This window comes from Protopterus annectens, chromosome 4.part1 (assembly GCF_019279795.1).
Source record: "Protopterus annectens isolate FY-2018-M chromosome 4.part1, PAN1.0, whole genome shotgun sequence".
NCBI lineage: Eukaryota > Metazoa > Chordata > Ceratodontiformes > Protopteridae > Protopterus > Protopterus annectens.
Genome location: NC_056734.1, coordinates 487815474 through 487832407, shown reverse-complemented (window position 1 = coordinate 487832407; position 16934 = coordinate 487815474). Strand labels below are relative to the sequence as shown.

Below are 16934 nucleotides of genomic sequence, written 5' to 3'. Positions count from 1 at the left end.
AAGGACAATTTAGGTAATTGCCAATGTATGAGTGGAATGTCAGGGAAATATAAGAGGAAACTACAGCATCCAGCAGAAAGTCACATGGACACTGGAAGGATATGCCCACTCCACAGAGAAAGTATCATAGCCAAGATCTAAACCAGACAGTCAAGCACTATCAAGCAGCACAACTAAATGATGTACCACTGTGCCTCCCTTCTTCATGATCTCCTCTAACTGGGGAACTTTGATCGGATCCCAAAGTAGGTAGCACCATTCATTTCTAGTTTTTTTTTCTAGTCTCTCAAACAGAAAAGGAGGAACTTAGACAAACTGCGTGTCCTACAGACGGGTGTATGTTAGATCAGCGAAAAACCTTTTCAGCAAAAAGCTCTTTGCCAAACTCTCATTGTTGAAACCTTGCTATGTCGAAATACTGTTTCGGCAAATTTTTTCCTAAGGGGAAAAAAAGCACTTGGCCATCATTGGGAATTTGCCCTTTTCCCCACTGTAGTGTGATCTCAAGAGTTGGTATATTTAGTTAGGGGGTGGGGGGTGAAGCTCCCCACTTTGGAGGGTTTCAAATTTTGTGAAGTTTTACTCTGGCCAAGCGTTTTTTCCCCTAGGAACAAATTTAGCTGAAATGGCCATTCGACGGAGCAAGGTTTTGACAATGAACATTTTGCAAAGAGCCATTCACTAAAAAGGTTTTTTGCTGATCTAATATAGACCCCCTACAGACACAACCATTTGCAGTCCAGCTCAGAGGGGCACATGTGAAGAAAGGGCAGATGTCACTCCTTGTGACTGAACATCTCTCTCAGAAATCTACAGTAACCGTTGCTGTTTATATAACTAAACTATCTTCTATGATAGGTTCATGTAACTAATCTATCTTCTATGATAGGTTCATAGGTAGGTAACTAGGCTATCTGCCCGAAGGCATTTATAAGCCTAGCCGGAATGTGTTGGCTTTCGCCACCCCCTTAGATTAGTTCCCTGTGCCTCTGTCCATCAAAGCCATTGAAGTGATCCCTGGGATAAACTTTGCTTCCCATCCACTGGTCAAGGTTTCTCTTGAAGAGGGTTAGCGAGGAGCTCTGCCTAATGTAGACTGGAATCTTGTTCCAGAGCATGGGAAGTCTCTGGGACAGGAATCTATCCCTCCAGCACATCCTATTTACTGTTATGGTGAGGTTTAGATCCTTGGAGCATGTGGCTCGAGGGGATATGATTTTCTTTAGGTGGAGCATGTCCATCAATTCTGGGTTGGACATGGCCTTGTATGTCAGGCAGAGATCACCTCTGAGTAGGCGGTATGCAACACAGTACAGCTGCAGCTTCTTCAGTCGAGCTGCATAGGGCATCTGCTTGAGGCTAGTGATCCTCTTGGTGAGGAACTTCTGTGGTCTTTCCAGCTGTTGCAGGTGTCTTGTAAGGTACATCCCAAATGGGGCATTGTACTCTATGATGGGTCTGATGAGTGATGCGTAGAGGGGCCCAATGACCTCTTTCAATCTGGATGCAAACCCTTTTGTGATTAGGTGGGTCACATAGAAGGATTTTATAACCACTTTGACAATGTGATTATCAAAGGAGAGGTTACTGTCTACTTGGGTCCCCAGATCCCTTATTATGTCTTCCGTAATTTAGGGGGCTACCACCTATGTGGTAGTTTGTGGGTACTTTGTTTTTTCCAAAGGGGATGACTAAGCACTTTTTGGCATTTAGCTTGAGGCCATGGTTTTGACACCAGGCATCTGTCTCAGTGAGACCCTTTTGGAGGATGTCTGTGTCAGCCGGAAAGTCAATTATAGCCTCTAGTTTGCAGTCATCTGCAAACATGGTCAGCCATAGTCCTCCTGTGCTTGCCTGTACCTCTGAGAAGTATATGCCGAACAAGAGGGGTCCTAGGACTGAGCCCTGGGGAACACCACTTGTAACCGGTTTAGAGTCAGACCTAGCTCCCACAACTCTTACCATGTGGGTTCTCTGTCCAAGAGCCAGTTGGCAACCCATCTCGTGACATAGGGGTTTATGTTCAGGCTGGTGAGCTTGTCTATAATACCCGAGAGGGGAATGGTGTCAAAGGCCTTTGCGTGGTCTAGGTAGGCTGTGTGGACCACCTTCCCCTAGTCTATAGCCTTGGTAACTGTCTCAAAGAAGTCCACCAGGTTTAGGAGGCATGATCTGCCCTTAAAGCCGAACTGGGTAGGGTCCAGTGTTTGGAGGTTTCCAATGTCTCTGTTAATGAGATCCATGATGATGCGCTCCATAGCTTTGCATACCAAGCTAGTCAGGCTTATAGGACGATAGTTCCCGGGGTCCTAGTCGGCATGTTATACTCTTTAATGGACACCAAAGCTGCAACTATCTGGGAAGAAGGAAGGCCTCATTTTCAGTCACTGAAAAAAATCAGTCCATGAAGAGATTGCCTTATCAAAACTTTCACGTGTTTTTGATGCCTCATCTGGGTTACAGTGACTTGTAAAGGTGTAAATACAATCCCAAATAGCTGAAGAACAAATTACTGCTGGTTTCTCCAAGTTTTTGGGTTTTTTAGTACAATGATCAGGAATGGACCCCATTCCCCAAGTTAAATTATGATTAAAGTTCAAGAAATTAGTATTGTTTCAGTCTTTGATGTTAGCCAAAAGTGTTCTTTGCAGCACCCGCAACATGTCCAAAAATGACTCCTCCTGTAATTCATATGGAGTTATATGTATTGGTAGTATATCTGAATTAAATGGTAAATTCTTTTCTACGTGACCCATTGTTCCCACTACTACTGGAACTGTGTGGGTATCCTTCTTCCACACTACCTTTGTTTCTGACTGCAAATCCTATTATTTTACGACTTTGTGTCTCTGTACTAAGACACTGTAATCAACGTCAGTAGCAATTTCAATGACCAATGCTACTTTTGTCTTCTTTTCATGGACTGCTCCTTCTGTGGTTTTCTCACATCTGTTTTTCTGAACTGTTGCTGATGGGTGATCCCAAGTAATATAAATATGCTTTGCGGCTATTTCCAATTCTTCTCAGATACTTCACTATTGTAATAGTTATCTTGCCACATTATTATTCCTTTCAGTATACAGACCCTCTGCTATTAGAGTATCACACCCAGCAACAAGATGTTTGTCTATTTCCAGTTCTGTTATACAGAACCTGCATTTCTTTGTTTCTGCCACATGTTCAATGGACTTTGTAAACTAACATGCACATAGTCCACTATCCTGGGCCACCAATATTAAGCTTTCATCTTTTGCTTTAAATTCACCTCTCCTGAACCATTCCTGCATCAGATCCTGATCAACATGAGGTTGCTCCAGGAGTTTTCTGTATGTGCTAGTATATTTATGCCTTTCCCACATTTCTTTTCTACTCATATGATCCTTTTTCTTATGTTATTCCTTTCCTTTGTTTTTTGATACATTCAGTTGCTGCCTGATTTTTGTCTAATTCTAGTCTGATTTTCATTCTTGTTTGACACCAATATGCTTCTGCTAAAGTAAGCAGGACTGTGAACAAAGAGATACCTTAATTACTTTCTGTTACAGCATGAACAAGACAGAGAGACAGATACACACAAACACAACTGCATTAAATTAGGTAACTACCCTGGTTTTCACACTTCTGCATGGGTAGAACAGCAAGCTAAGCATTTATAAAATGGATGGAGATTGTAGCAAAATCCCTTTAACCACTGCTACAGAAAAATACTTATAACCTTGAAGAAGTGACTTCATAAATGGCTTGTGCCTTTTTATAAATTAGTTGACCACAAACCAAGTAATGGTACTGTAAATGGCTATGGAATGAGCTCTTCTGTAAAAGGAAGTCGAAGCTACCATTCCTCTGGTACAATGAGCTCTGACAGCTACATAAAAAAAGCCCAGCTCTGCAGTCATAGGAGAAAGCAGTGCAAACATCTATCCTGATGGAAATGGCTGGAATTCCTACAGTGGCAACCAACTTGTTAGCTTCAAAGGAAAAACAAAACTGAATAGATTTAATTTCTTTGGTTCTAGAAACAAATAAGTAATTACTGCCTTTGATAATCCTTTGTGTGTAAGATCTGGATTTCATTTCTTTGGCTCTAGAAACAAGTAATCTACTGCCTTCGATAATCCTTTATGTGTAAGATCTGTACTACATTTTTTGGATAAGGATAACAACAAGAAAGACATATCCTTTTATTCAAAGTGATGTCTGATATGATCTTAGGCATGGTGGAAGGAATGGTTAAAAAAGTCTCTATGGAAGTGGTGAAGCAGTCATATCATCTAACAACCTGAAGCTTTGAAATTGTTATTAATGTGACAGTCAACAGAAAGCTTTCTATGTTAAAAGGCAGCTCATATCAAAGTTTCTAAAACAAAATTCAAAGAGCAAGTGAATATAAGAAGTATCTTAATACTGAGATGTAAAAACACCTAAATACATAACTTGGCACTGCTGTAGAAGTCAAAGACAGATTCCAAGGATGGCATGCTGACAAAACCAGATGTGTTCTGACAGACAAATAAGAGAGACCATTACAGGAAAACTAAGAAAGGCAATTTATGACCTGTGGAAGATGAAGTGGTAAAAAGTCACAACCCTCACATCAATGACATACATAATTCAAATCTTGTCATTAGACTTTCTAGTAAAAGGTTTTCTCACATACTACAGGACTTTTAATACCTAGTTCACAAGAAGTCCTCTACTAGAGATCACAACTCCAACAGTCAACGTGAGATGTAGAGACTCTGCTAGCTGAAGAATCTCTCTTTTTCTTGTTAAGTATTTTTTATTAAAATTTTAACCCAAAGCAGACAATCAAAATAAAGCAAATATCAAGTATCCATATAGCTTTTTACACTAATACACACCAAACTATTCATACAGAGTGTTTCACACAGCAGATTAGAATGGACCAAACAAAGTATAAGTCTCTCTAAACATTCCTAGGGAATTCAATGTTATACCTAAATGACGGATCAAAGTCGGTATGTTAACTTAAACATTCACAAAATTATACAGAATGGGCAAACCCTGGGGAGTTAATATATCTCTCTGCCATTCTGGGTCTCAATATGGACAGTATCCAAGCACTTGGCTACAGAATCATTCCTACTTGCCACCCAGATTATAACAATCTCCCATCCACAATAATACCCCTTGTCATTCTGTCCCTTTCTTTTAACTATTTTCTTTTTATTAAGCTCAAATAATACTATACTTTGTGAGTTGAGGAGTATGTTTCACCCCTAATACTCCCATACCTCATTCCTAGTCATTCCTTGTATGCTCTCAACATTTACCGCCTATCCTTCACCAACACTCGTACACTTATCTGTAACTATGCCACTGCTTCAGGTACTTTTCTATTTGTACACCCTGGCCAGAATTCCTTTCCATCTTCTCCAACTCAAATCAGCCCATTTACCTGAGATATGGTAGGGGTGGGGCTTGTGTTTCTATCTCTTGGTTACAGCCTTCTTTACAACCAGCATAACTATTCATACTGACATATGACAACCCACAGAGATGCCTCTCTCCCATGCCAGGAAATAAAGTTTTTTCATTAATGGTTAACTTCTCCCAATAACTCCAACTATTACTCCCAGACTCTTCCCAAATAACTCTCTCAACTGTTTCACACCCCCCCCCCCAAAACAAATGTGTATCCAAGTACCTTGATTCTCCCCTTTACATCTCCAACCACAGCCAAGGCTACTGCATACATCTTTGCTAGTTTCTGTGGTATATAAAAGTATTTGTCGAGGCACTTTCAAATATCTTAAAGTACCTCACCTTGACTGTACATATTGGCAAGTGATTAATATGGGCCCACTTTTGTTGGCTAATTATGCTTTCAATATCTTTATTCCATTTAACATTTCACTCTCACATCAACTTCCTCTTTTAGTCCTCTAATTGTTGTAGGCTGTTGACAGGAATGATCTAGTGGGTCCTCTTCCCTCCCTCAACACCAGGACCATTATCAATCATACTCAGTACATGCTTCCCTCTTCCCTATTGTGTCTTCTTCGAATATTTTGACATACCTGTATAGTCCCATTTCAATTGGTCTGGAAGCTGAAATTCATCTTATCTCAGCCCAAGACTTAAGCATTGACAAATGCTGCCATTTTATAACTTCATTTTGCATTCTCCATGCAGCTGACTAATTATCCTTGTCCTCTTCAGTTGTTCCTACTGGGAACATTGCTGTCCTCCAGGCTCTTAGTACACCAATATCAAAGGGCAGAATCTCTTATTGGTGTCGTCTGAGGTTATCTTCTCATGTGTACAGTGAGGAGCCATCCCTTTAGAAATGCAAAATCTCTACTTAGGCCAAAACAAAGCTATGAGGATCAGCCATTCTTTCCCTTTCATGTTTTTTAAAGAGCCTCTGAACTGAAGGTTATCGGTCTGGACAGGACAGCAGATCCCTGTGCTGCTGCCGTCAAGCCCATCTCAGACTTCAAAGGACTTGTCAAATGAGTTGCCACTTATGATCGAGATAAAAGGCACGGCATAAACTATCTATAAGATTATCTCTGCTTGGCAAAAAGCAACTACAGATTCATAACCAAGGACAGTTTCAAAACTTGCAAAGACAGTATACAAAGATGGTAATAACATGCAACTCATTTTTTGTTTGTATACGATATGATCAACAAGTTGTCAGTGTCTGCTTGAAAACCTTCCAAATGCAGGGTCCTTCTACCTACCTTTAATGTCAAGACAGCCAATGGCATTTCCATGGTGAGGATGTGAGTTTTATTCTCTACACGGGATCCAACCCTACTGGACAGAGAGATGATGCAGATGAACACCCTTCCAGGCCCGAGTCCAATGCATCTGCCATTAAGTCGATTACTGGCCGAGGCAGTGGGAAAGGTATGCATCAAAAGTTCTAGAACTGAGGTATTTCATTTCCAAATGAAAGCAAGTTTTGAATTTTGGAGATAATGCTCCCCACTTGACTGCAGCAGGGGTACTACAGAAGTCATTTGGTAGGACTGTCATGAGTAAACAATGCCAAAAGATGGGCTTTCTTCTGAAATTCAGACTTCACTCTTCTTGATTTTTCTCCATCTCTGCCATAAGGTTTAGGTGTTTCAGAAAAGCATCAGGAAGTAGAGAACTGTGGTATATCCATTTTCCAAAAAAAAGTAAAACTGCTTGCCTTTCAAAGCAAAGAAAAAAGAACAAAGCAAAAAAAAAAAGAAAAACAATAGAAGGGATGTAAAAACATGCAGAAACTGTAAATATTGTCTTTTATTTTACCTCCATCTTGTGACTCACATTAGCAGCCTCTGGAGAGAGCACAACACTCTTCCTGAAAAGGGGAAATGCCTTATCTTGTCAGCATAAGAAAGGACAAATAGCAGATGGGATGGAATATATCAACACATGCAAATAACTGCACTGATTTTTGCATCTTACCTTATTCTTTTAACATGCATTACCATACCAAGCCAAATAAGAAAATGGAATAATCTTAATCTTGCTCAAAATATTTTTCTGAACAAGCACAGCCTTTTAACCAAACCTTTCTTCTCTACATCAAACAAGCCAGATAGAATTCATGGAGAGCTATGCAGCATCATATGCACCTTTATGTCTACGCCAGTTAAGCCTGCTAGAGAGAGACATGATTATTTTTACAATTACTGACTGCTTCCTTAAGCAGGGGCATCGACTCTTGATCTACTGGCTATAAGTATAAGGCAAAGTAAAACACCATCAGCCATACTAACATGACACATTTTCTTACAGAGAGTTAAACAAACTGACATACTGTACCAGCATTATAAACATTTAGTAACGATATTTATTATTCTTAGATTCCTCACTATCAGTTTTGTCTCTGTAAAGGGAACAGAGCTATCTTCATTTCGCACACAGCTCACTGCCAGTACTGATCAGAAAAGTACAGTTCTGTAAGTAAACTCACCATAGCACTGGATGTTCTAATCAATTACTGTTGTAGTCACAGCTACATTGGCCCTACCCCTGTGACAAACAAGCTTGTAAAGGAAAAGGGAGCCTATGACAAGAGCCAACTCTCAGAAGCCCGAGTAGAGATCCATATAAAGACTGCTGGAGTGCAAAAAGCTTCAGATTGTTTTTTTTTTTTTTTGCCTAGGAGGGATATAGGAGGCCTGACAGAACAATGCTAAGACACAAACCCAAAAGTAAACTATGTAGAAAAGAGTGAAACACACACACTAGCAACATAAAAGAAAAAAAAGAACTGGGGAGAGGGGTGGCTGCTGCGACAGCGATCTATTAGAATATCTACTGTTATGGTAAGTTCACTTACAAAACTCTACTATGTATAAAGCATAGATCGCTGCTGCAGCCTAAGCTATATGGGTAAGGTTACCACAGCTTAGAAAACCTAAAAAGAGACAGAGGCCAATAAGCTAAGACTCCGGGAGCCCCTGGAGAATAGACATAGCAAAGCCTGTTCTGGACCATAAAATGGAATGCAATTTGTAACACTTTGTAAAAGAGTGCACAGACAAACAAGCTTGTGCCTCTAGAATACCTGGAGAGTCCAACCACCGAAGAAGCCAAAGCACTTGTGGAATGGGTCAAAACCCTCCCTGGAAGTGGCTTACTATGGTGAAAGTAACAGAAAACCAAAGCATAACACAACTACCTGGAAATGATCAGCTTTGACACTGGATGTCCTTTCCTCATGTCCTCGTAGGAGCCAAACAACTGATCAGTTTTCCTGAAGACTTTAGTTTTGCCTAGGCAGTATTGGAGATGTTTGTAGTCCTCTAGATTGTGAAGAATCTTTTCTCTTTACTTTTGGGTTCAGGAAACAGGACAGGGAGATTAAGCAACAATGAGACCACTTTAGGGTTAAAAAAGGATTAGTTCTCAAAGAAACCCTTTCCTTGGTGATAAATGACACAAACAAAGGTGAACTGAAGACAATGGCACTTGCTCACACAACAAATACTAAACAAAGTAAACAGTGATCCAGAAAACAGAAGTCTGTTCAATTATCAGATGAAAGCACTGAAATCTTTTATTAAATGCTTATTTTGTGTGGATGTTTTCTTGCTTCCTGTTTGCTTTCCTTTTTGGTTTTAGTATTTGTGAAAAATGAGGTAGGGTTGACTCGAAGGAAAACCACGAAAAGTCAGAGGTACAACCAGCAAAAATAATTTTAATGTGATTAAGCGCTTTTCGTCCTACTCACTGGTAGGACTTCTTCAGATAAAATTAGCACGTTACACCCAGGTTTTTATACATGTGTTAAATACACAATCATTTAAATGACACCATCAATTAATCAATAAAAACTGTGTAACGCTCACTTAAAAACATTGTTTCACTCTACCCCGTAAATGATCACCAAAAAACTCATTCATAAATACACATATTACACTAACAAAAAAAAAAAAAAAATATATATATATATATATATATATATATATATATATATATATATATAATTCATCAATTACTAGTTCCATAAAAAATTATTATATCATCAATCCACATTCTCGAATGGATAAATATAATAAATATATAGATAAAAATGATCCGAAAATATGTATATGTAAATGTATATTGGGCACACCACTCAGATTGGCATAGCTATGGGCTCCCCATGTGGTGCCAGCTACGCCAATCTTGTCATGGCCTACTGGGAGCATGAATTTATATTCAATAAACCAGAACTTTCAAAACAACCTTTGCCTGTACTTTCTTGTTGGATAAGAGGTTCCTGATTAGATGATGCAAGGTTTGAATCCTCTAGGGGGGAAGTTTGGCCAACATTTGTCTTGTGCCTAAGTCTGCTCCTATAAATATGATATGCTGTGATGGCAACAAGGCAGATTTTTCAAAGTTTACTGTGATGCCCAGCTGAGAGCAAAAGTGAATGGTACTGTCCCTTGCTCTTGTTAGTAGATGCTTGGTGGTGGTGGTTAGGAGCCAGTCATCTAAGTACGGAAGCACCTGGAATCCTAGACGTCTCAAGGGAGCTGTACCTACTGCCATGCATTTGGTGACCACTTTGAGAGCTGTAGTGAGACCAAAGGGCAGAGTCTGAAACTGGTAGTGATTGGCTCCCAGATGAAAGCGTAAATGTCGTCTGGATCACCTGTCCATTTTTATGTGGTAGTACGCATTCTGGAGATCTACAGAGCACATCAATTGTGTTTCCCCTGAAAGGGGAGTATTGACTGCAGTGTTACTATCCGGAACTTTGACTTCTTGATGGACTTGTTCAGTCTGCTGAGATCCAGAATGGGCCTCCAGTCCCGTCTTTTTTGGAACTAAAAAGAACCTTGAGTACGTTCTGGATCCAATTTGGTCTGTGGGGACATTCTGGATGGCTCTTTTTTTTCTAGCAACTTTTGTACCTCTAGAGTTCCGTGGTCCCTTTGACTGGGTGGTACATCTGGGACTGTTTTTTTTTTCTAATGGGAGAGAGGAAAAGAGTATGTAGTAACCTCTGCATGTGATCATTTGTACCCATTTGTCTTTTATTTCTAGCCAGGTGTTTGAGTACAACGACAACTGCCTCCAGAGATGGACAGATGAGTCTCCTCTTAGGAGTACTGAGAGGGTTTACCAAGGAAGGAATCCCCGATTCTGCAGACCCCCTCTGCCACGTGGTCGGCGTCTACCATTGTTACTTCCCCCTCTGCCCCTGGGGGAAAAATTGCCACATGCATCTGGGAAAGCTCTTTGGGACTTACGAAACCACATTTTTCCCCCCTTCTGACCTTTGGGATAAGGTCTGGTAGGGAGGGAGAAACGGACTCCAATGGCAGAGAGAGTTTTTCCTTCCTGTTCGCACCTGGTTAGGGTCTCTCTAACTTTTGGCCTGAACAAAGACAAGCCATCAAAAGGGCATTAATAAAGGAAAAAGTACAGTTTTGTACCTACCATAAATGTAGATGTTCGCGTCCGCATGCCTTTGAAAGGAGGCAAGTATGGAAATAAAACTTGTAACCTGGTGTAGGATATCCAATACCCATTTGTCCTTGGCCTGGGTACATCAATTTTCCTTGAAGACTGCTAACCTTCCTCCCCTCCTGCCAGCAGCGCTGGAAGGATCTGGGCAAGAGTAAAGTAGGTCATTGGGCCTGTTTACGAAAGGACTGGCCCCTGCCACTACCGAACCCTCAAGATTGTGTCTCTGTGAACTCCCTGTTCTAGGCCTGGAAACTCCCCTGAGCGTCTTACCCTACCCCTAGACATCTGATCATAAGAAGGAATACGTCCAGAAGCGCCCAGGCCTATTCCCCTTAAACTTGAAGGCTAGGAAAAAACAAAAAATCTTGTACTTTTAAATCTTTGCTGCCTTGTCTTCCATTTTCTTCAAGACTGACCACACAGGACAGACAAACACAAGGTCAGAAACAAAACATCAGACAAAATCCTTCCATCTTAATGGTCTTAACATGGTCAGATAAATTCTGATCCTGCAGTGCCTCAGCCACAGAACAAGTGGCAGTGCAGCTGACCTAGGATAGGCCTGCACAGCATCAAAACCACACTGTAATGAATGCTTACCTGTTCTATCATGCCACCCAACCAAATCTTGACATACACTCAATATCTTCCACCAGACCAGAGCATCCAGACTAGACTTCAATTCCACCTCAAAGAAAGAATTGATATTTCAGCATATGAAACTGGCAAGGCAAGGCCCTCATAGCTAAGGTAGAAGATCATCAGAAGCCCCATCTTTGGCTAGAAAGCTCTGGCTTCTTTATCAAGCCCCCGGATTTTAGTTCAAGAGGGCGATTTTTCCTTAGTTCCCCTTGACATAGTTTCTTTGGTTGCTAAAGGACTCTTATAAAGCCTTTATTGAGCCTATGGGCATATATAATAATACATATGGGCACCCTATAGCAGGAGGCAAGAGAACAGGATTAAGAGCCCAGATCTCAAACACATCAGAAACCACATCAGAACAGGGGTGGCAAACAGCCAGATCTGGGGTAACTGCGAAGTCCCTGGCCTCCTTCCTAAAATGTTCCTCACCTTGACCTTCCCATGAAACCTTCCCAATTAGAATGAAGTGCCTCTGAAATAAAAATGCCTGCCTCTGAGAAAGAAAAAATCCTGAGAAGGAGAAGCAGAAAATTCAATAAACATCTGAAGCCTGCTCAAAACTTCCTGAAGAGGTCCTCAGCTGAAGATTCTTAAACATCTGGAGCCCAACTCAAACTCCACAACTCTGGCTCCACCCTAGGCCTCTAAAGAGGAGGGGCAAGACCTCTAATCAGAGTAATCAAATTCTGCCAACAGAAGCAGGCACTCTTAGGCACAATAGCCTGCTACAACAAGGGAGTGAAAAAAACAGAAGGAAGCTAGAGAAGCTGCCCTCTGGGAGGGCCCTTGCTTTGGAAACAGGAAGGCCTGAGCACCTTAAGTAAGGCCTCCTGCCCTACCAGCCCTGACCTGCCCCCTGAGAGCCCACCTCCTGCTCCTGGACCACGGCCTGAGACTCAGAGATACTCCTCTGAGAACCGGTTCCACTCTCGCCTCTAAAAGAACGGCGTCGCTTGCGGGCCTCTAATCTTGCCCGGGTTTATGGATTACTCGTCTCGGAAACAATCATCTTATTGGCGGAGCGCTTCGCCACATATTATAATTGCACAAAGCTTCCCCAAAGCACAGGGCTCTACAATCAACCTCCAGCAGAAATAGATGCCAATGTGGACTGTACAAAGCGAATACACAAAATTGATCGTGCTCCATACATTTCATAAGGAATACACAAAGAATGATAATCTCCCAGCGGTAGAAATATCCCCACAAGAAATACTTCAAGTCACAACACTGACATCGAAAAAACGCAAAACACTTTTTCAAATAAAAACAAAATGCCTGAGGCTTGGATTGGGTCTGACGACATTCGGCGAAAAAACTCCTAGCATGACGGCACTTACCGAACTGCTTCTGCGCCGGACCATCGCGGCCAAAAACGCGCCTGATGACCCATATGTATTCCACCGAGGAGACAGCGGACTACCCATAATATGTAAGGACTGCAAACACTTGAAGGGTTCTGTGAAATCACGTAAGTGCATCCAGGAATGTCTCCTTAAGGAAATTCCTGTACCCACTGCCCTACTCGCACCATCGGCCGCTTAGGAAATAAGTCGCATGGAGGAGTTCACCACAGAGTTTAGGGTGGAGAGCTGGGAGGAAATCTTGTCTGAAACCCCCACAGCTACAGAACCTTGGAGGGTATCTACTAGCTCCTTTAGGAGATCCCTTTGAAGCCTAGTGAAATGGGTCAGGTAGTTCAACGACCGAAGGGCGAAGGACACTGAAGCAAATACACGCTTTCCATATCTGTCCACTGTTAGAGAGACTCTTTATTCGGTGGATGCGCAGATGAGAATGACTCAGTCAACTCCTTCTTGCTGGCTGCTGCCACCACCACCATAGCATCTATCAGAACACCTTTACTGAGAAACTCCCTATCTGAAGATGCAGTGATGAATTTATCTGGCCTCCTAGGAACAGGTTCTACTGAGTTTGGAGAGCCCCACGCCTTCCGACTGACTATGTTCATGAGTTGGTTGAAAAGCAGAGACACCCAAGAGGTGGAAGGGCGAGACCAGAATGCCTCCAGATACACAGACTCATCCTCAGAAGGGCTGATGGGCTTCCAGCCACCAATCTGTTTAAGGATTTCTAGGATGTCTGCAAAAGAGATATCCTCAGAAGTTGACTGTGGGGACCCTTCTGAATCGAGGTCCATGTCTAAAGTGATGGACTCCTCAGAGGAGTCTAGATGCTTCCTCTTGCATAACTTTTTCCAAGGTATCTCCTCAAAGGGGCACTCTGGAGAGGTTTTGGAAGAGACTGCTTCACCCAATAGGGCGTCCTGGGCATCAGGTCTCCACACCTGGAAGGGAGAGATGGCACAAAGGCAGACACTAGTGCTTTGTGGGGGGGGGGGAGTAACTGGACCGGAGAGGGAGCAGTCTGAGGCGACAGCATTCTCATCACCTTGAAAGCCCCCCGACCCTGCTCGGAGGAACCTAGAACCCCCCCCGAACCAAGGCGGTGGGCTCTGAGGCCAATGTAGGTGCCGAGCTCACCCACGTCGAAGCCCCGAGAGATAGACTCGAGTCGGACAAGTGTCAAGCCTAACTCTCCTCCCTGGACCCGACGGGAGAGCATTGGCTCCTAGACCCCTCAACTTCCAAAGGAAGAGGAGGTCAGAGCGGTGGTCTGGCCCGAAGACCCTGGGGCAGATCTTGTTACCAATGGTTCCGCTACAAATGGATCCAAGTACTCCGGCTCTGAAGTTACAGAATGGATTGGAGGAGGAATCGATGAAGGGGAAGTGATGTTGGTTGGCCCCGAATCCCTCTGGGTCAGAGTCGACAAAATCTTGGCCAGTGCCGGAATCCATAAAAACCTCTTCACCGCCCGCTCCACATTATCGTCCAAAAGGCTCATGGAGGCTCGAGAGGACGAAGTCTGGGACCTCACTGATTGTAGTAAATAAGAACGCAGCACTGGGGAGACTGGTTCCACTACTGGGGACTGACTCCAAAACTGGAACTCTGTCGGCTCCGAAATCACACTAGGAGCTGAAGAGGGAGATTTCCCTGGCATGCTTTTTTGTCGGCTCGATAGTTGAGCAGTAGAAGATGACCTTTTTGTCAATTTTTCAGATCTGGAAGATGGGGATTGTTGAGTGGTTTTTGAGGAACTCTGATTCCCTTCTAGAGCCTCAGCAAAAGGTGTTTTTAGTAAGGCTCTAACTATTAATTTGTTCCTTCTTTCCATTAACACTCTTGAACTAAAGGTATGGCAGAAGGAACACGACTCTTGAAGGTGGACAGCACCCAAACAATGCACACAGCTGGTGTGTCCATCTGTCAGTGACATTTTTTGACTGCATTTATCACATTTCTTAAAATCCGAAGGCTTTGCTTCTCAAGTATCCTTAGACATTTTCAACAGCAGTCAACAACCAAATAAGAATGCTAACTAGGAACACGCAAAAAGGAAAAATCAATTTTTTTTTATGAATATGTAAAGCTAACACACACAACCAAATGACTAAATTATTAACTACAACAACAGGAGGAGAAGTCCCCAACTAAAACAACTAACTCCTACAACAGAAAAGAGGAAAAGAAGGGAGGGGAAAGCCCTCTAAGTAAAACTGGCGAAGGGAGCCCTATGACTCAAACGGACTACCCAACAAGAAAGGAAATAATAACAACTGAAACTCTTTAAATGAGTTTGGGACTGGGAAAAAGAGACAATACAGATGGGCCTAGTGGTAGACGACGGCCAACAGAACAGCACAAACAGCAATGAACACTCTCAAAATACTACCACACTAGTCTAAATGTTAGAAATATACAATATATCATAAGATTTTTGTAATATCACTAAGCTAAACAGAAAAAAGATTCCACTTAGCCTACAGCCTGCATGGAAGCACCCGATCTTGTTTAGCGGCAAACAAGATCTGGGTAATCTTCCCTGAGCATTAAGGGATAAGGTGTAGCACGAGCCGGTGGAAGCTCTCGAGCTTTTGTATAAGGCCGAGTCAGAACCAATTCTTGGTTCCGAACCCAACCATCAACGAATGACGGTGAGATAGGACAACATAACAGTTAATTTTAAGACCTACAACATAAATACTACCACCATTATAAAAATATTTGTGCTGAAGAGTTTACCATTTACCCTTCTTCAGTAACCCTTATAATTCCAGAGATATGTACATTTGTTTGAAATGTGAGGATGTAACTTGAGTCTATCAAAAAGCTTTGGCTCTACTCATTGGCAATTACAGTGCAAACCTCCAAATCTCTAGTGGATGGAATAAGATAAGGGTCATGGGCCAGTTCCATTTTCTAGGTCTTTCTGGATCCCAAAGCAGCCCCAGTATTTTATCTACAGGCCAGGAGCACAAGGCACTCAAAACGTCTCCAGTGTACTGAAGAATCAATACAAGCCTAGAGACCTAAACAGGAAGAAGGGATGGGAAATGGAAGGGAGAGGAACAGGAAAGGGGTACCCACCCCAACCACAATCAAAGATGAGAAGGAGGGAGGGAAGACAGCTGAACATCCACATTTACGGTAAGTAGACACAAATGTGATATGTTCATCATGTTTCACTGTTGCAGTACTAACAATCTGGGAAGACTCTCAAAGCGGTAAAAAAAAATTAGGAGGTTGGAGACTAATACAAAAAGCAGCTAAGGCAGACATGAAGATGCCCAGGAATAATGCAGAGGCAAGCTAAGCTCTAGATCTGGAAAAGATAGGTAATTTGTAATATTTAATGAAAGGATGGACAGAAGACCAGGTAGAAGCTTCCAAAATTTCTATGGCGTTAACTCTCATCAAGAAAACATTAGTAATAGCTGCAACTGTGGTAGAATGAACTCTAATGTTTTCAGGAACTTGTTTTCCATGGTGCTGGTAGCAAAAGGCAATGCAGTCAGAAATCTATTTAGAAGTTGTCTGCTTACTGATAGGATTTCCCATTTTGTTGTTTACAAAAGCTACAAGAAGATGACTGAACTTCCTAAAGGTCTTAGTCCTGTCAAGAAAGAACCCTCGGCTGCATGTGAACATCCAGTGAATGGAGGATACATTCCACTCTACTCTGTGGGTGAGGGTAGATGGCCGGAAGATGTAAAGACCGATTTGGAGATAGGTCAGAGACCACTTTGGGCATGAAAAACAGATTAGTCCTGACAGTAACTTTGGGGCAGTTCTGAAAACTTCCTAGCAGAAATAATACCAACTAGAAAATCTGTTTTCCCTGACAGAAATTGTATGTCAGATTTTGCTGCAGGCTCAAAAGGGGTTAAAGTACTTGATTTCTCAAGAAGATGATGAGCTCTTCTGGGTAGTCTCAGATAAATGATCCCTTTTATTAACTGTTTTACAAGAGGTTGGGAAAAAAAGAGCGGG

At 42.1% G+C, this 16934-nt stretch overlaps 1 protein-coding gene across 1 annotated transcript in view; it reads right to left on the bottom strand.

The window, feature by feature from the left end:
* Positions 1-16934, bottom strand: part of ATP13A3 (ATPase 13A3) — a 2707264-nt gene that overhangs the window by 305591 nt on the left and 2384739 nt on the right. The gene's annotated exons all lie outside the window — the stretch shown is intronic.